We start from the raw sequence: 22,400 nt of genomic DNA, 5'->3' as shown, positions 1-22,400 counted from the left end.
CAATTTTCTTCTACATTTACGAGTATTATTCCACCAATTCTTTCATTATTCACCGTCTCTTATACCAAGGATGTTGAGGATCTGCCAATACAACAAAATCGTAAAACCATACGTCATACTTTCAACATGCACACTCAGCCCGCTCCACCCAATAAGATCACAATTAGCTCGCAATGCAATTCCTGGCGGAAAAGAAAGTAACCAATCAGACGTTCCAGTATTCGATTGTTTTTGTCTTCATTAAGTTAATAGGATGAAGATACATATGGACAGATACTCTATTTAATAACATCCTTGCCTTATACACAATACTTCTACTGTCTTAGAATGATTTCTCAATGGACACTTGCTGAAGCATTGTTTAAGCAAGCAGTTTGAGTATCACACTTTAATCAGTAATTTAAAATACAAATAGAGTTTGTTCAACTATAGGAAGAACTGCGTTTGAGTTCCACGTATAATCTATCGAAATTAAATTTATCACAAATAGTTGCAACCAGTATGAAGTAAGAATAGAATAGAAATATTTATAGAAACGTTGCCGTAAGAATAACGTTATTAAACCAAGAACAACGTTATTATTATAGTTGATAGTATAAATACCATGCAGAATGAAAAGACAGCGTTCCCTTTTCATATAAAACAAGTAATATCGTGCGCAGTGGTTATAGCATAGAGGCGTATAGCAATTTACTTTATTTGTTTTGTTGACGTTGAGTATCATCTTTCCGCGCCACACGAGACGCGAATATAGACTCCTTTCAGTAGCGAGTCTATATGAGATGGGAACCTACAACTTAACAGACGAGCTTGTGCCGGGAGTAGAGCTCGGGTCTTGCACACCAAAGGTGTGTACGTTAAAAATTTAGACACGAGGGAGCCCAATTTTAAGATTGATACCTAGCTGAAACAGTTTCGCAAACTTCAAGAACGAACTAGTTCACCCCGTTTCGGATACAGTTCTACAATAAAAATTATTGAAGAAATAAAATATTATTAATTACTTATTACATACATTGGTGTAGTTTCTATTCTTTGGATCAACTTTCAGCATCCCAAACCGAAAAAGTTATAAACATCATGAGATTCTAACCAAAGACATTTCTGAGAGTTTCATTCATTGAAATCTGTCCAGTAATTCTGAAATGAAACAAGGCTGGAGTACTCTCACGCATATTTCACTTGTTGGTGTTTTACTGTGCTTATCGCACATGAATCTTTTCTTTGGTAAATTTGTCAAGTGGAGTTTAATATTCAAGAGTCAGGTGATAAACCATATAACGTGACACAAGAAGATTAAATATATTTTTTAACATGAAGTTGTTTCTTGAAAGAAATCACGATCATTCGTGTTTTGGAGTGCGTTCGTGTTCAAGGATTTAATTTTGTACTAAATGAGATTTTGATTACGAAATTGTAATGTAGGAGAGATTCTCGGTAAACGTTCCTAAAATATTTTCGTAAAATTGGCACGCACAGTGGTCTAAAGTATTAGTTTAGCATCACAAGACATTTCTGTTGCGGGTTCGAATCCAGTTCCGCACATGGTGTTATATATTGTTCTTTCATTATTGTCAAAATCAATTTTCATAGTCTCTTTTAGCCTAAACAGAAGGTCATAGAACATATGAAACTCAAAATATAAATAAGTAATAAGATAATTGAAGAACAAAACAAAATATTAATTTTTAGGATTGTACAGCTGATTCAGTAATACTGTTTGTTGAAAGATTATAATAACATTACAGGACATGGGAGATGGTTATGTACAAAATAATACAACAGCATTTTCGCATTGTTCTTCATTCTGTCTATTTTCTTCTCTCTTCAATTTCTTTACTTATTTTATCATATTATATTAATATTTTTAGTATCAAGTGGCGACTGCAGGACTTCAAAACTAAAGATTTCATTTTACGGGATAAAATGTGTTTAGTTGAACCACCAAGGCATGCAATAACAAAGATTACAAAAACTGTTTTCACTCGTGGATCAAAAAGTAATGCTACTATGGCATAAAATATCTATTAATGAACATATAACAGCAAAAGGTATTACAGATCATAGCCCGAACTATCCTCTAGAGAAAACTATCGTTCAAGGTAATCTTCATGATTTTGATCTCATTTCTGCCATGGTCGAACCCAGGCACCAAACCCGTTTTGAAAAAATCAGGGATTTGCTTCTTGATCAATGAATTTGAATCGGTTTTTACTTTATCCAGGTCATTGAATCTGTGACTTTATGATATCCCAAGTCAGCAATTATTCCTTGGCCAGAGCCATGCAAGACGTTCAGTCACATTCTGATTTGTAATGCGTCTGTCTTCGCGAATCAATTAATCAGCACGTTCTCGATTTGTATTTGTAACTGATGTTGTTGGCCGGTTACTTCTCGGTTTATCTGTAATTTCTTCTGTTTCTTCGTTTCTAAACTTCTTTATCCAACGCCACACGGCTTCGAAACATCTCAACGAATGCATGATTAATTACGTTAAACCTCTGAGATAATATAAACCCCTAGAGATGCTCTTCACTATTGCGCTGTGTTGATTTGAGTGTGCTCTCGATTGTAGCGTTCAATTCGAGCTATTCTCTTCCAAGATTGCGTATTCCACAAGTTTCAGTCAGCTGATATACGTAACTCTCCTGCTAAATTGAACGTGAACCCATTTACAAATATATATTTTTTGTATAGAATATCGATAAATAACGTGCGACTTGTATGGGAGATAGGCCTATTGTTCCTTTTAACAGTGAGTAAGGATTCTTTTATGCAATAATTGACATCATAACTATTTCAACCCAGGCAAAGTAGACCTACTCCCTCCACAACCAAACAGTTGTCTTGCGAAGGTGTCACACTTATACGTTACATAATTTTGTTAAAATTTTCAACAACTCATAAACATATGGTTCAATAAATAAGCAAACTTAATAACAGTTTGACAATTCTATAGGTAATATTCTTTGGTAAATACAATGCTTATACCTGTTCACCCAATGTTATTACAAGTACATAACCACATTATATTATTGACTGTTACGGGGTAAAAGAAGAAAGAAAATGACTTACCTTTGATATATTATGAAATTCCGAAGAACTTTGATTGTTTCGTACTATAATTTTTCCTGTATGCGAGTTCGATGCCATCAAAGATCTCGCATCAGGACATCACTAGTTGTTTATATTACTTCAATGCGTTAAAGTTATTAATATAGGCAACCATACATTCTTGAGCGTGACTACGGTTACATAACAGAATTGTTTACAGCTCAAAGTTCAAATTTAATAACGTTTTAAACAAGTAAATAACCTGTTCGAAGTTGGTTAATGACATGTATGTATATATACATACATACATACATACTTACACACACACACACACACACATATATATATATATATATATATATATATATATATATATATATATATATATATATATATATATATATATATATTAAAAGAAAAGTTGTATGATTCTTTCCTATCTCTCCTAATTGGGGAATGTATTCAAACAATTCGAAAGAGGGATAACTTGTTTTGAAATATTTGTTTTGCATAGTTTCCAAAATGTTCCTCAATTTTAGAGATGTGTGAAAAGAATTTGATTTTCGGACAAGGAATAAGTATGTATTTACCTTTATGTAACCCGTCATTCATAATTTTCTTTCAGGTTCTATAGAGGCACAAACAAACAAAATTAAAAATTATTTATATAACAGAATATATTTATACATATTATGATCAAAATGATTGAAAAGGGGAAAACTTGATACGAAAAATCCAATAAATATCATGTTTTCGAGAGAACTGGTACTTATAACTTTATATTGCATGTTATATGAAAATGAAATTCTCTTCATTATCTTTGTAAGCTGGAGGTGTAATCCTTTAGTCTACGTTTGTGGGTAATACTTGTATTCTCAAGGGTAACACGGTGGCTTACCTCTGGTTCGTACGGCCCTTAGTTCGATCCCCGGTCAAGTAAGTTTGTGGTGGACAACATCGTGTCCGTTGATTTTCTCGGCGTATTCCTTCTTTTCACTTTCTCATTCCATCATTTCTTTTATTATCATTCATTTGCCTTAATCATCTTCTCCTTTAACTTGAAGAGATAATCGTGGGACGTTAAAGTGAAAGATTTTGAAATTTCAATTAGTCTGTTTTGGTATAAAAATGTGTAATCGAAAGATTCAAAGAAATTGGTAATATAGAAACGTGCTTTATCCAACCAATCTAGATATTAAAACGCAGCTTTGCAAAAAAAAAAAAAAAAAAAAAAAAAAAAAAAAAAAAAAAACTGTGCTCTGGAATATAATGGTACAAATCACAAGAATAAGTATTTTGCAGTAATTTTCCGACAAGGTATAGTCAAACTCATAAGCTCCAATACAGGTACAGTCTTTGCTTGTCTCTTCGTTTGAGAATAAAACCTCATTTCGTTAATGTGGTTTCTTATCACCTCTAATCTGCTTAACATCCACATCTTATCTCCTATTTCATTCTTGATAACACAAATGTGCAAATGACTAACTTGGGATTACCAGTTGTAAGATTGGGCTAGGATTAAAATTCCGTTTAATGATTCTTGCCCTGCTTTAAATAATAGATCCAGTTTCATATAGTCTTGGCTACTGAAAATGGAAGGTACACTTTAATCAACCTAATGGGAAATTTATTCTCTAGTAATATCTTAAGTAGCTTGTTTTCATGATTGTTCGTTTCTCACGAGCATTTGCGAAGATTTTCATACTAGTTTTTACTTCTCTTATTTAATTTTCTTGATTCTTCTTCATACTAATATTTTGAATCTCAGGTGACATTCTCCCTTATTTGTACTTATTGCTAACACTTAGATTGCAGATAGTACCACATTCCAAACAAAGTACGCGTTAATTATTTTCCAATTATTTATGTAACGATCAACACAATATCATTTTCTTGTTCTTCTTTAGGACTTCTTTCGTTATTCTTATTCCTTGTTTCTATATCTCGTTCACAATGATGATTAGTGTACACGGGGCAAAATAAGAAACGAATTTCATGACATTTAGAAAAGGATGTTACCATGGTATCACTTCATGAGTATGTGCTGCGATGTTCTTTATAACTACGCTTTAGTTAGAGAGTTGTAAAGAATACCTGAGTGGAATACTTACTATGTGGTAGTATGGTAACACGTCTTTCTCTAAATAGAGTACGTTTCTTATTTTGCTCAAATTATAATAATGATACCTAGGAGTTAAAACTGTATAAAGTAAAATGAAAAGACAATAAAACTTTCGTAAATGAGTGAGTTACATGGATGCTTTCGAATTCTACAGTTCTTTGAAAAATGTAAAGTCGAGAAGCTTTCGCTTTGGTTTATTCTTTTAGTTCAGCGTCTCTTTAGCAGAGGCTTGGACATAACACCTGAATGCGAAATTCGAACCACATGGGCTCCCGCCGGAAATCGAAGCCGGGTCTCCTCCACCAAAGACACATACGCTAACCCTTAGCCACGAGGGAGCACGTAAGTCGAGAATCAACTTGTATATTCTCACACAGCAGACAGATTTTTTGGACATTCTAGAAACGTCAATCTCGTGATATCACGAAACCCAATAAGACGTCCACTGACATAGATTGTACGTCCCCTAGACTTCCAAAAGAAATTTGAATGTTTGCTTATGTCTTGGAAACGAGTTTCCTGCTCGATTCTTTCTAAACATTTCCGATATATCTGCATAATAATCACAGGATGAATTCTGGACATTAAAATACTGTCTTTTGGCGGACATATTCCATTGAAATTTAACGGAAATCCTGTAGATATTTCCTTTATCCTTCAAGTTTGTATTATGAGCCTGAATGTGCCAGGACAACTATGGGATATATGGACATCCCGTTGACATATTGTGTTATTGGGATCGGTTCTGAACATTAGACAAGTTTATAAAAGTGTATTGTCCTTTCCTCCTACGTCTTTTAGGATGACTTACTTTCCTTAAAGAGAGTAGGAAATAAAACAAAGTATTACTTCAACGTTTCAAACCATTTTATCATCAAATTGTTTCCAGCATTTCAAACTATACAAAATGTATCACTAAAGGTGAAAAGATTTTATTTCAAAACATAAAAATCAAGACTTTGAAAGAAGCCTAAATAGTACATACATCTAAAAACAAATTCTATATGGGTATTCATTGGATATTCATTATATATTTTGCTCCTATGACAATATGATTAAGTGCAAGCAACATATAAAATTTTGGCAAAATTAGAAGAGAGTTTGGAGAAATGCTTATCGATCATTCCTTTATGCGGTTTGTGTAGATGTAAAGTGTCTGCAAAATTATGGCTACGTTTAAAAGAGCTATTTATTGATGCAGTAAGAGACATTAGCGACATAACAAGACTGAAATTTAGAAGCCATTACTAAATTGAATTAATGTTAGCAAGTTAAATTGTTGCTTGTTTCGTACAGAAAGGTTGCATATATCCAAAACATTACACAGGCATGTCAAAACTATTCTAAATTCGAACGTAGGAATAACAATACTGTAATTTCTATCTTTTAATGTTAGTAGCATTAATTGATAGAGTAAATATTATTTGATTTAATAATAAAGAACGTAGGATGTTCTAGAAAGTTAAGAATACCAGGCACACACACACACACAAATAAAAGTTATGTGCAATGGGCCCCAGGATACGGATTCTACGTATTTTGTTACACAGAATCCAAATTTCGAAACTCCAAGACGATTGATCATGTAAATTTTTTATGAGCGAAAAACTTGAGCAATTTTGGAAAACTTGAACAACAGAAAAAAATCTCACGAAAAAATTTCAAGTTGTTTTTAAACCTGTGTATGTTTCATGGAAGTATGTTTGCAACTATAGGACCTTTAAAATCGTACTATAGCTTTGGAGATGCTGCACTGTAATATTAATCAGTTGATTTTGGCTAAATAAATTTCTGCTGTTTCATCTAGAAATTTCAAATACTTGTATATAAATCAAACTATTTGTCTTCTATATATGTAGTGTCATGTCCAAAAAGAAATTTGAGCACACGCGTTTCTTTTGAGTAATTTTTTATTAAAACTCTAACTCTATATGTATCTTTGTACTAGTATATTAGTGTCTAAGTAGTGTATTCAAAGTTTGTGTTACCTTAAAAAGTTTAAAACTTGTAACCAACTTTATATTGAAACTTGAAAACTCATAATACTTTTAAAAGCTTTCATTTCCAGGTCGTAGTAGAGTTCTATCCAAACTTGAATACACATATTAGCTTCAAAATATGTTTTTTTTTTTCAAGCACACAACAAGTCGTTTATTCAAATCTGAAGACCTACAATAGTTTCGAAAACTTTTTGTTCAAACTCGTAATTAGCGTTATGTGCTGATTTGACCATTCTATTTTTTTAAAAATCTATTTAAAGCCATAGGTAGCTTTGTACTTAAACTTGAACACCAATATTCCCATCGAAAGTTTTCTCTATTCAATCTACTAAGTAGCCTTTTTTGTGACACATCGGCTTTCAACAAAGGCGATTAAGAGACGAACAATATTTGTTTGTTTGTTGAAATATTCTTAGTTATTACAATAACAGTTTCTAAACAGACATCTGGATATTTATTGTTTTGAACATGGCAGTACATTAATAAATAAAACAGCACGCCGAAATTTGTACCAACACAATATTCAATTTATTAAAATAGTAAACATAATATAAATAATAATAATAATAATAACCAGTAATTAACGAACTTGTTTTACTTAAAAGGTGCTATATGTTAGATATGAATGTCTGCTTATATTGTATACATAAAAGAGTGTTATTATATATATTTATATCAAAGTGCACGTCACTAATTGCGAAAAATATATCTAGAAACCTAATAAGTGATAACGACTTGTTATATCTTTATGATATAATTTTTGGAATAAGTGATTATGCTATCTATCAGACAAATATATACATATATTTTCTACCTATAATGATCAATAAAGTTATTATAATGTGTATATAAAATACATTTAATATAGTGTAAATTGTATATAGACAAATGATTGGTAATATTTTCTCAATATACATAACTGTTTATATATTTATGAACGTTATTCCTATACAATATATGTATTATATTTGTACATACGAGTTACATAACATTCTATAAAATTATTTTTTGTTTACTGACCAGAATATGATATTGCTGTTTGAATCAAAATATTGTTTATTTATATCAAATGAAAACATTTTCTACATTGTTTGTCTTAATAATATTAAGTTTTCTTCAAAGAGAAACACAATCATATTTATATTTGTAAACATGTGGTTTTCGCTTATTCGTTTGTTTGTTTGCTTGATATTGTATGTATTGTATATATTTACAACATATCAGCTACACTGGATATGCCTCTACATATTACTGAGCCCCAAGTATGTGGTGGTCTTATACCAGACAAAAATACTGATATGTTAACCATCAGTCTTGTATATATATAAAAAATTATAATATGGTATACTTATATTTGTTATTATTGTGGCAAAATCAATGAAAATAATGTGATGACATTTATACATAACTGTTCTTCCCGAAAATTTCACATTATGTACTGTGACAAGAAAGAGAGAGACCGAGTCATGATTCAATAAATTATAATTAATTAATAATATTGTTATTTATTTTTCATAAACTTGCTTCCTTTGTGCTGAAATCCACAAGGGGTATGGGTAGTCAGACACCCTTGAAATTCGGGAACTTGTGGTCAGCACATCAGTGCCTATCGTATTTTTTATCTTTTAAATCGAAGTATCAAGTTTTTGTACTCAAACTTGTAGTTAGGTTTCTATTCAACCTTGAACACTTATATCACTCTTGCAAGTTTACACTTTAGTCTCGAATCTTTATTTCTACTCCAGCTTGAACTTTTATGTTACTTTCGAAAGCTTTCTATCCCAGCTCTTATGTAGATTTCTATTGAAAGTTGAAAACTAATGTTACTTTGAAAAACATTTTATTCAACGTCTATCTAGATTACGGTTCAAACTTGAACACTTATGTTACTTTTAGAAACATTCTATTCAAATTTTTATAGATCTCTGTTCAAACTTGAACACTTACGTTACTTTAAAACATGCTATTAAACTGTATCTTGATTTCTGTTCAAACTTGAACACTTATATTACTTTCAAAAACATATTCAAACTGTATCTTGATTTCTGTTCAAATTTGAACACTTATGTTACTTTCAGAAAGATTATATTCAAACTGTATCTAGAATTATGTTCAAACTTGAACACTTATGTTACTTTCGAAACATCCTATTCAAACTCTATCTAGATTCCTGTTCAGACTTGAACACTTATATTTCTTTGAAAACCTTCTCTTCAAACTTCTAAATTTCTATTCAAACTTAAATATTTAAAGTTCTTTGGAAAGCTTTCTATACGAACTCGTAGATTTCTATTTAGACTTGAACGTCGTATTTCTTTCGAACATTATACATTCCAGCCTTGGGGTGGCTGGTAAAGCATCTACCTACCACCTATACAGTTCCTGATAAGCATTTATTCTTCATGTTTTCTGTCTCATGCTTGAAATTTTAATAAAAGATAAATGTATGCCCACTGCCTTATTCATGGCCGAGTGGGCAATGAACCTACATCCTCCATGCGTATTTCAGGAATGTATTCCTACGGTAGTACTTGTTTCAGATACAAAGCTAAGTATTAGTTTGGAGTGAACTTTAAACAGTAGGTCCCATGATGCCTCAGTGCTAAAAAATATAATACCTAGATCAATCAACCAACCAATAAATTTATGTTCGCAACATCATATTTTGCGAACATCTACTACAATATAATTCCTAAATAACAAGTATTTACAGTATAATAACAAAATAATACATTTTCTAAAAGTCAGTGGAGAAATGATTATGACTAAAATCAAGTCATTAACATGAAATAAAATATCATTCTGACCTGACATTGACATGATTAATTAAGTACAACGAGGAAGAATATGCTCTAGGTTTAAAAAGTATTAATTTGCTTTGACTTTGTCGAGAAATAGTTAGAGGCTACAATCTTCCTCATATTGATTTTCCATATATGAAAATTGCATATATACGAGCAATTTTAATTTTAGGAGTTCTTAATGCGTTTCTAATTATAATCAATAGTGTAGCTTAGAATTCAGTTTTAATGAAACTTAAGAATGCTACACTATACAATTGCTTTATGCAGCAGAATTAACTTTAAATTAGGTTTTCCGTTCCTCGCAAATGGTTAAGAGGGCTTAGTTTCTCCTACTACTTTGTCCTAACTAACTTGCTTCAGCTTGTCATTGCGTAGAAGCTGCCAAGAGAAAGTAATAATATAGCACGCTTACGTACCATATTCTCTCTTATCTCACACATTCTGATTTTGAATTACGTTAACTTTCCACATCGTGGACACCCATGTTCCGTTGAATATTAGACACTCTTATAGAGAAGTACCACTACATTTGGGCAGCTTCCCATTTTGAGCTGTTAAGCCTTGTTTCAGTAGCGTTGAGGACGAGACCATGGAACATCTGCAAGGTACTTTAATCACAAGTAAGTTAATTGCTAACTATCACGCTAATTTATGATGTGTATATACACTATGTACGTAAAGACGTATATAACAAAGCCTTGATTGTATAAGCTTTACAATTATATTTGCATAATGATATTACCTTTTTAAAATTTAGTCTTTTTAGCTGTAAATGTATTATATGAAACACGCAAAACTAATAGGGTCAATCCATCTAAAGTGGTCCAAAAATGGTGAAAGTGGTTGCTCGAAAATCGCCGAAAATTATAAATATTTGAGTGTAATGAACCTTGTGTATAAGAAGGTCAATAACACTATTCATGTTGCAGTATATACAGGTGTTCCTGAATGGCGGCTATCTTTGTTGTCGGTGGAGTGCCAATTTTTGTATTTGCAAGCGTTTACAAAAACTACAGTTGCACAAGACGTACGAACCAGACGAACAAACAAAAACAAATGTTTAGGCGAAAGACTGAGTTACACTTCTAAATAAATATGCAGGGTTGCAAACCAATACATGAAATCACCAGAAAAAGTACAGAAAATTACACTTTTAAAGGTGCTGTATGTTGGAATGGCATAAAGTAGGGGTTATCATAAGTTTTGTGCTGGATACTATTGAATTTAAAGAGTCTGCAGAAATGCCCGCAGCTGTGATACTACTGGCACCGTAGAGTAATGGAGGTTCGAAAGTTGAAGTTTGTGATTTTGATGCTTTTAGGCGTAATATCTCAAGAGGGCAAAGCGCTAAACGTTGCTACTTCGACCACAAAGTAATTCTGTATGTGAATAAACTATTGCAAAAAAATCAGGACTGATATTACATGAAAAAAAAATTGAGAACATGATAACAACTCGAAGAAATCACGTGCATGATGATGATCGTAGCACGGAAAGAAATTTAATGTTTAGATATTTTTAAGTTTTAGCATCAAGGTTACAAGAGACTTGGACCAACAACTTAAAATGGTACCCAAACCACATGAACTCTTGCCGGGAATCAAACCTGGGACACCCGAACAGTAGAATTTCGGAATCGAGCGTAATGAGTAAGAAGATATATTCCTAAAACATACTTAAACATTGTCTGCAATTTTTCATTTTTATTAAACTTATAAGTGATAAACTTTTAGAATCCACCTCAAATGGTCTAGTGGATACCATGCGCGTCTCTGTTGAAGGGGTCCCGAGTTTGATTCACGACGATATAGCATCGAGTGTATTACGGTACTCCGACTTCTTACTTAAAGTATAGGTATAGTTCCCGTCTATGCGTAAAATCGGTGGTGAGACAAGTTAAAAAGATTCAATAAGCATACTACTACTACTACTACAACTACTACTACTACTACTACTACTACTACTACTACTACTACTACTACTACTACTACTACTACTAATAATAATAATAATAATAATAATAATAATAATAATAATTTAAAGAATCAGAAAATCGAATGAAAATAAAGGTAATTTTAAATATGTACGTAATTGTTCTGAATAAAGCAATTCCATAAACTCAAAGTAATTATATTTATATTTATCTTTACACGATATATTATTAAAAAGTTTCTAGATTAGTTCTCTAATGTGCCAACAAGTGTCAACAGAAGGCTACATGTACACTCATGTCCAAAATCATTTTTGCATGTCTATAAATATATTGTAGAAATATAATTTGATAACGAATTTGCTCGGTATTTCTTATCATGTAAGTATGTGTATAATCGCCAAAGACATGTATGTGGCAAATTTCATGTCAAAAAAGCAGTAAATAAGGACAATAAAACGAAAATAAAACTTTCTTTTCCATTTAGCAACATTTTGTTTTACTGATTTTAACTTTCGTATTTATAATTCTTTTCATGTGACATTTACCACAAATATACATTTCTCGATTATGCACATAGTATCAGTATTAAAAGTACCCTGCAAAATCATTATCAAATTATATTCTTACAAGAAGACAGTTATAGATATGCGACAATCATTTTGGACACGAGTGTACATAAACTAATATGCAAAAGAACATCGTATTGTCTGCATCGCTAACAGTGGATCTCGAGCTAAGGTAACCATAATGTTACCACTGGCGATTCGAACATGAACCTCAAGTTTTAACAAAGAGCAAACGTGAAATTTCACCTGAACACCTCAAATATGCCACCAATACGTTAAACCTGATCCTGTAAGTTTACCGATCTTTCCATGAGTCGTGTACCAAAAGCTATTAGTTCCGTGTGAAAATTGAGCAATTCAGTTTTGACCTCAATTAACCCTAACGAAAAATTAATTACAGCAGGTTTTCTCTCTTTATCTTGGATCGCTCTTTCGAATTTGTTCCTAAATTATTATTATTAGGCTTTCATTCTCTCTATTCTCTTCAACTTCTATGCTACGGGCAAGGGCGCCCATGTTGTGGTTTCCAGGGGGGGCAAGTATAAGCGACGTTTCAAAAAATAGTTTCAAATTTTGCTATAACTAATGTAAAAATTCTATTGGATTTTCGATATTCTGAAGTACAATTTCCTCTATGGGGCAAGCGCCCCACCTTGCCCCCAAGATGGGCGCCCTTGGCTACGGGGAATATAATCACTTTTATACAAGTCCTCAATGTGTATTTAACTATGCAAGCCTAAGTCGAAGATTCTGAATATCGATTACATTTGCCTGAATGCAAATTAAGTAATATTACAGTATGATACATAGGCGCCAACTTTAAGAAAACATTGGGGGAGGGGGCATACAATGAATAAATATCATAGGCTAATATTCAGCCGTTTGCTATCAACTGCTTGATGAAGCTCCCCCTCCCGCAGACTATTTTTGCGCATTGATCTTGACTTGTCGTATCAATGCTGCCAGAGTGTTGGTTGAAACTTCAGTGCTCTTCTAAACACCGTTTTGAAAACGGCGTTTTCTATCGAATAAACAGATTATTCGTAATATTGAATTAAAGGCACATCGAAGTTTACGACAGAAATTCTTGCTCTTCTTTGTTAATTATTCCTCGACTGGATTATATTGGGGGGCGAGGACCCCACCTTTAAATATTGGAGGGGGCCAAAAGCGTTCTTACTCCTCTCCCAAAGTCGGCGCCTATGGTATGATAGTATGAAGGATACACAATATTATGAAGGAAGATATGATTCAAGATTTTCTCACTTGTTTGATAGATATCGCTGTATACTGTAAACAATAAAATTACCAAAATTGATTTCAAAATCAAGAAAAAAAGCCTTTATCCCACGGCGCAAGTTTTTCTCCCCCAAAATGGCTAAGCTTTCTGTTAGGGTATAAAAATGATTAATATAGTCTAATACTGCTAGGACGGTGTCCTGAAAATCAGAAGTTTTATCAATACTAGGGATGGCTAACTCCGGAATTTTTACTTTCCGGAATCCGGAAAGTATAATCAGAAAAAAAATAAGAATTTTTTCGATATGGGAACTTTTCCGAATTCTGGATTTTTCCGAATTCCTGAAAGTGATAATTGAAGACTTTTGGGGCAAAACCCCATCAAGCCCAAAAAGTCAAAGCGTAAAGGGGATAGCTTCACAAGGGTTTCTCGTCGACCGCTTTTCCTCAAAGTTGGCACATATATACTAGACCGAAATCGACAAGTATTTTTTTGGCTTCTTTCGGAAAATATGTTAAGGGGGCAAAGGACTCCTTTTCAAAAAAAGATCCTCTTGATTAAAAGGGCCACATTAAAGAAACGAAACTCTGCCGATGCAAAGATGACTTCAAAGAAGGATGTATGTGTTGTGTCTTTTCTGCGAGAAAAGGGTTGCAGGTGGGAACAGCCCTCTTCGAAATAACAAATTTGCCGAGATTAGCGCAGGCCTTCACAAAGTGTGACCCAGGATCACTTTTCGGAAACCGTGTTTTAGATGGAAAAATCGGCTACTACATATTCCATTATGTTTGTACGCAAAAGTTTTGAAATAATACTTTTGGCCCCAGGTTCCCCCACAGGGTCCCAGAAAAATACAACACAAACTCTTCAAATGGCAAGATTGATGAAGTAGAACAACGTTTAAGGGTTTTTAAATAAGAAATATGAAGCACATGTCTTTGTATTCTGCAGAAAAACGCAACTAAGACGGTGGAGTACAAGAAAATCAACTTTTTATATGTATGATTAACTTACAGGTCGGAAAGGGTGCAATGATGTAGTCAGTTTCATTAAGATTTATTTAGACAATATGTTTTGTCATCAGAGGTAAAAAGCCCTTTCTTGTTGTTTGATAACTGCTGCGCAATACTAGAACTGTGTTCTCTTACAGTTTTTTTTTCATGTTTCCGTCAACACCGACCGAAACATTGCAAAGATTGTGCCCCAGTATCCAGAGCGAGGGCGTAGTTTTTTTTACCATGCAACCGTTCATTTGATCTTATTGAAAAGTTGAAACGGAAGAGAAAACTATGTACTTGTCAAGGGATTGGATAAATCTTGTGTCACAAACTTCAAGCAAATTTACTGTTGTGGAATGACACAAAGTATGATATACGATTTTGCTAATTATTTTAACCCCGTATTTAGGACTATAGTGATGAATACACAGCGGGTAAAATGTACAATTTCTTCATATTGTGTCTTCGTCTATGAAGAATGAGTGTCATACTTTGCAGTGTTAGCAGTAATTTTCCAGTCTACAAAATACTCTATTTTCACATATCTTGTCAAGTGTTTCTTATTAGGGTCTGTTGCCAATCAGAGCGAACAAGTTCAAGGATATACAAAAGCTTGCGAATAAATAGGTCCCCAGATGTTATCAGATACATTATAAATCAATCATGTAGCTCTTCAGAAGACCACCATGAATCAGATTAAGACTAAGGGATAACGTTCCTCATTATGTTTGTTACACCTATTTTCAGTTCATTTCTATTTTTGCTTTTATTCTTCATTGCTTGCACTGTTCAAAATGCAAGTCACATTATGGTGAATTATTGGTATTTTTTATTTTCAATGAATGCACCGTAAAGTGGCCACTACATTGTTGACAATTTAACCACCTAATTATATCGGTAATTATTAAGGAAGAAAATTTAGCAGAAAATGCCTTTTATGTTGAATATCCAAATATATATTTTTGAAATGTATATACAATATAATGTTAAAATTTTTGGTGTCCAAATCATTCCAGTCCCTTATATTCACACATGTTTTGTGGACATAACAAAATTTGCAGGAAAGGTCATGCCTACATCAAAGGTCTCTGTAATCAACATCCAGTTATGTGACAGAGTCACATTGCTATCCATGCATATTTAAATTTCCTTGGGACGTTGTTTGTTTCTCTTGTCTCCTGTCTTCTCCCAAATTTCACTTTTTGAATAACATCACTTTATTCACTGAGCTATTTAATTTTACTGTGTTCAATATCGATTTCGTATTTTCGCCCTCATATAACACAAAAAGCATAATGTTTTTCCGCAGAAACAACAAACTCCTGTTTTTCCTAATTTCCGGTCATGTATTTAGGAACATTATTGTTCCTGTAAGCCGAGTTTTATTAAATATGGCGTAAATATTATTCATCTGTTGAAAGACTTATGCTACCTTGATCTATTTTTCCCTAGACACCAGTTGCATAGTTTTGACATGTTTATGTTTTGCTAATATATTATGTAGTTCTACCTTCTCTTTTACTGATATTGCATGGCTAGTAATTTAGCAAACGTTTTTCATTCAAAGAAGGCGTTTATCCCTTATCTATAATCCTTTTCTCGTACACACACAGAACAATTGTTAAGTGATTTTAGCTAGTCTTTATGTTACCCTACTTTTGAAATGATGGAATACGTGCTTTCCTGCTGTGACATCTGTATCAACGTTTCAGATCTGTAGGGCATGGCCATACACTTTTCCATCAAGTTTATATTTTACACGCAACTCTATTGCAAAGGTGGTGGACAAACACCATATGCGTGGGTTTTATCGGGGTTCTCTCACTTTCTTCATTCTACCATTTCATTTATTTCTCACCATCACTGTCTCCTTTAGCTTACCCGGCATAATCGTAGGACGTAAAACCTAAAGATTTCATTTCATTTCATTTCATTTCTATTGCACAAGTATAGAGAGTCGAGACTTTCTCCACCTTCTTTCACTTTAAAACAAGTCTCAAACGATACGTATTTTTATCTCCTTGCTATTTGAAAATTATAAATGGGACTCATCTGAGACTCTGGAACATAATTTTTTTATACCTTAATACATTGTGTATTTTTAAAATGATGAAATTCGTGTTTTCCTGTTTCATATCTGTATCACTATTTCACATTTATAAAGGTGACCACAGAATTATCAAAGCAGATTGTGTTTCCCTTTTGACCCGCCGCCATTTTGCACAGAGCTATTGTAGAGAGTCGAAACTTTTTCCATCTTCTTCTATTTAACAATAACTTTCATTCGATATGTTAATCGACCACCCTTGCCATTTGAAATATTTGTGTTGGACCCTGTCTGGGATCCTGTGGGGGACCCTGAGAAAAATATTCTTTCAAACCGTGTAACAACAAACATAATGTGATACGTGGTTGCTGATTTTTCCATCTACCACACGGTTTCCGGAAAACTGATCTGGGGTTATACTTTGTGGAAGCCTGTACTAATCTCGGCAAGTTTGTCAATTCGAAGAGGGCTATTGCCACCTGCAACCCTTTTCTCGCAGAAACGACAAAACACGTATATCCTATTTTGAAGTCATCTTTGCATCGGCAGAGTTTCGTTTCTTTAATATGGCCCTTTTAGAAAAGGGTCATTTGGTCCCCTTAACTTATTTTCCGAAAGAAGCCAAAAATACGTGTCGATTTATTTTCGGTCTAGTATACATGTTCCAACTTTGAAGAAAATCGGTTGACGATAAACCCTCGTAAAACTATCTCCTTCACATTTTCACCTTTTGAACTTGGGATTTTGTCCCAAAGTCTTCAATGGTTGCTTCTGTGGTAAAAATTGTTATACACGTGACTCATAAATATCGTCATGGGTAGAGTGCTACATATGGTATCATGTAAGATGTGTTAGTGGTGGTGTTAATCGTTTGTTCATATGTGGAAAATGCATTTAACTTGAACTGTTTATATTTAAACAGCGTTTCTATTGCAAGAAATTATGTACTATAATCTCTAATGTTGTGTAACTATACTGGGGCTAACTACACTGTGTGATTCACTTGTAACTATACAATAACCATTAGAGTATTAGAAATCTGGTGTTTAGGGTCTTTACTCAGAAAATTTCTAAAGTCTTTTATTCAGAATCAGGTACGATACACATCCAGTTGAACTTTTATATATGTTTAGACTTGGAAACGTACCTATATAATATTTCTTATCCTTACTTTGAAATAATTTGTTTTAAGGAAACACACATAAAGAAAGGGTTTTATCGTATTTAATGTGACTGATGATTTTGTAACCATATTTTGGTTTTAAGAATATTTTCTGCTTCGTCTGGATTCGCCTCCCTTAGTGTCTGGATACATCCATCTCTTTCGCGATTTCCAGCACAATGACATCTTCACTCTTCCTAAATGCCATTATTAAGAGCAGCGGGCTAGCACTTTATTATCATGTGTTATATGTAGACTAAAATCCAAAGAGTATTTAACAAGAAGATAGTGGCTCTCTCCGCTGAATTAAGATAGCTAGAATACAAAATAACTGAACTGTTCGGATTCGCCCACCTTTACTGTAGCTGTTTTTACTATAAGGATAGTAAATTCAAATCATATATGATTGAATGCTAGCACAACTTTCAATCCAATATTATACTATACTATGTGACTTCATTCATATAACCATTTTTACCGTATATAGGTTATTTTTATCATATGGCAAATTCAACCATATTTTACAACTGTATATGGGTTGACTGAAATAATTAAACTTACTCACACATGGTATTCGGTAGGTTGATTTTAGCACTATACTGTATTGTTGTTTCAACCGTATTTTTTCAGCTATATTTTATGATAAATTTAACCTTTAATACAGCAGGGTTGATATGTTTAAAACAAAATGTTTAAAACAAGTGTTTAAGACATGTTTAAAACGAGGGCTGTTGTTTTATTCGGTTTGTTTTAAACGTTTTAAACAAATTGTTTTAAACGTGTTTTTTTCGATGGTGGTTGGACATAAATATCAGATTGAAGAAGCTAATTTAATTTTCTAACAAACAACCCATCCTCCGCAGGATTTGTGCATGGAGTAAATTACAAACAGAGTTATATTCTTATTATAACAGCAATTACTGAACGAAATTCTGCACATCAGTGTGCGTATAACTAAACCAACAGAAATTCAAGTGAAGTATTTGAACATTTCTTAATTTCCAAGAATAATGAAGGTTAAACACACTATACACTATTCTAAGATCCAAATTCACAAATTCAAAACTTGGGTGTTCCATAATAATGAACAGTTCTCAGATCATAAGCTAGAAGAAATGCTCGGACAAATACAATACAACTCATAGAAAAGAGCAGTGACTAGCAAATGACATTTTAACTAAACAGTTTTCAAGATACATCTCTATCTGCAACATGGGTAGCTAATAATGATTAGTGTCTACGAACAACACAATTAACTCTATAATAGACACCCACCAGGGATTTTAACAAAATGGTAGACAGTCACGTTCGGGGCTCTGGTGACCTCCCTAATTATCACAGAGTCATGAGTTATACACGACTAGAAAGCTTGTAGACCACAAATTCCAACGAGGTAACATTCGTGAAATTTCCGCCGTATTCGTAGAAAAAGAACAGACATAAAAATCATTTAAAAAATGAAAATATTGACTTTGCGGGGCCTCTGGCTACCCTTGCAGTCACCCTACGCTGACAAAATGATGCTAATGTGTAGGCCATATACTTGTGACAATAATATAAGAAATGGTAGCCATTGCTGCCATTGTGTAATGAATTCGTTTTATGTAGGAAATATTTTTAAAAAAATATGCGCAGAAAATCATTCATTGAATTAGACATTCTCTCCCCTCCCCCACTATAGTACCACATTCATATGCAAATCATTTTTGCTGCACACATCATGCATACGAACAAGAATTATGCTTCTAGACCAATTCAGTGAAATATATCTTGTGTTATATGAACCGTCCCGAAAATAAATGTAAATTAACCAAACTCGACCCCCTCTTCCTCTATAAATAACAAATACACATACAGATTACTATCATGTAGGGGACTACTTCATTGCTTCACATACCAATTTTTATGGATGTACCACAAAGGGGGGAGGAATACCCGCCTAAACCTGATGAAAAAATGGTGAAAAATTAAAAAAAAACAACTTCATCCTCCCTCTCTCGGCCGTACATAAGTACCCCTTATATACATAAAATGCAACTGACGGAAAGCTTCATCCCTCAAAAATACTTAGGTACCAAATCATCTTTCAAGCTCAATTAAGGACTGAGCTATTGATGTTTGTAAAAATAAATGTAATTTACGTCAAAAAACTGAAACTCCAAAAATTGGCTAACTTTGCCCCTATCTGCTCCTCCATATAAGCAAGAAGTACAAATACACGATATTATCATGTAGTGGCCTACTTCATTGTTTCACGTAACAATGTTTATGAATCTATCCCCCAAGAGGGAGAATGGCCCCCCAAAAAACTTGAAAAAACAAACAAACAACAACATAAAACACGATATTTATCCTCCTCCCACATACATAAAATGCACACCAGCAAAGCTGTATCTTTAGGGAATAAATTGGTACCAAAACCATCTTCCAGCCTTAATTTGAGGATTAAGACTGAGCCATTGATTTTTAAAGCCCTGACACAGCAGTTGCGCCAATGGGCGTTTAAAGATTAAGTATGCAGACGACCAGTAGAACGTAACACAAAGAAACTAAACTACATATTCTGTGAACGGAGATCGGGAAAAACTCCGATTTCTTTCTCCGGAATTGAACATTTGGGCGGATCGAGATTAGGGAAGTTCCCGAAATTTCATCTAGCGGTTGAATATAGATGGCAACCAATACATAAGAGTGTAAAAATGTAATATATATGCCTATTAAGATTAATGTTTTAAACAAAATAATCATTTTAAACATGTTTTTTTGTTTAAGACATAAAAAACGTTCTCTTTGTTTTTTAAACGTTTTTTCAACCCTGTATTATAGTAATCCATATTAACTATATTTCTTGGTAAATTTAACTTTTTTTGTGGATTCAAAAATATCGTTTTTTCTGTGTATCAGAAAAGATGAAGGTACGATACTTGGTAAGATTTACGAAGTAACAAACAATGTATTAATATATTTTCTATAATCTTTCAGTTAGATAGCGTGTAAAAAGTGCGTGAATTTTCAGACTATATATTTTCCATGTCCTTACACTTGTTTCCGATCTACTTCAATCCATGTCCCAACGCTCTTCTTTCATTCAGTAAGCGTAGTTGTCAAATCGCAACATTTAAGTCCACTATGTTTCCCTTCCATGCCAATTAGATTTCGTTTCTCATAACTACTTATAAATAATTTATTCCACACTTTACCATCTCTCATAATAGTCATGTCTATTTAACAAGAGAAACAAGAATTTTAGTAATGATTCAAAAAATACATCAAAGGATTACGATCTTGGCCAATAATTAGTTTTGAATCAAGTGTCACAAAAGTTTTGAACGCCCCTAAATAGAGTTTTCGTATTTTTAACGGAATAAGCATATTATACTGAGATAAGTGATAGTTTGGTTTTGGCTACACTATATGAAGTTCTCCAGATATAAGGCGTACAATAAAATTTTTGATTGAAATGAAATGAAATTTTTAAGTTTCACGCCCCACCGTTATGCCGGCTAGGCTAAAGAACACGGTGATGATGAGAAATGAATAAAATGGTGGAATGAAGAAAGTGAGGAAACGGGAGAGCCCCGAGGAAACCGAAGTACACGATGTTAGTCCACCACAAAGACTACATGACGCGAGTTGGGATTGAACCAAGGACTCCATGCACCAGAGATGAACGCTCTATCACTGAGCCATCGCTGTCAAATTTTTTTATTGAAGTATCTTGCATATTTGATGCATTTTGGATTAGGTGGCACAAAATTTTTGAACGGCCTCTAAATCGAGTTGTCGTATGTTTTACGGAATACGCACATCATACTGAGTTAGTGATAGTTTGAGTTTGGCTACACTGTTTGTAGTTCTCCAGATATAAGGTGTATAAGAAAATTTTTGCCTGAAATATATTGGATTCTTTGATCCAAAAAGGGTTTTGTAAACGTAGGTTAGGTAATGTAAACAATACACCACGATGGTGTACTACTACTAGCTACTATGTTATATAGTTTATCTGGAAATTATCATTTTAACAGTTCGCTAGAAAATACGATTAAGCTGAAGTAAACCTAGGTATGTACCAAACTTTAATACAATTAATGTAACACAGAATAGTTGTGTTAAATTAACCCAGCTATTTTAAACTTTATACTATTCATCAAGGATAAAAGCACAAATTTATATGCTAAAATGTTTGTTGTCAACAAGAAAATACGTACACAATGAACCAAGGTCAGAAACAGAGAGAAACATGTAACTTTAGAACAGTTATAGTCCTGAGCTTGATTAGATTTTCCAATCATTTCTGAATTAACCCATTCAACTCAAGCAGTTGTTGTTTTATTTATTTATTATAGCCAGACTTTATAATGCAGAAAATTATTTCAATTTTATGGTAACGAATTTCATCGGTGGATAGAAGAATACTCCCAAAAACTTATTGTGGTTAGTTCGAAAGTGTTGGTGTAAATGAAGGATAGCTATT

Source organism: Thermobia domestica, chromosome 15 (genome assembly GCF_964235325.1).
Source record: "Thermobia domestica chromosome 15, izTheDome1.hap1.1, whole genome shotgun sequence".
NCBI classification, from domain to species: domain Eukaryota; kingdom Metazoa; phylum Arthropoda; class Insecta; order Zygentoma; family Lepismatidae; genus Thermobia; species Thermobia domestica.
The sequence above is the reverse complement of the archived record's forward strand: the minus strand, read 5'-3'. Positions refer to the sequence as shown.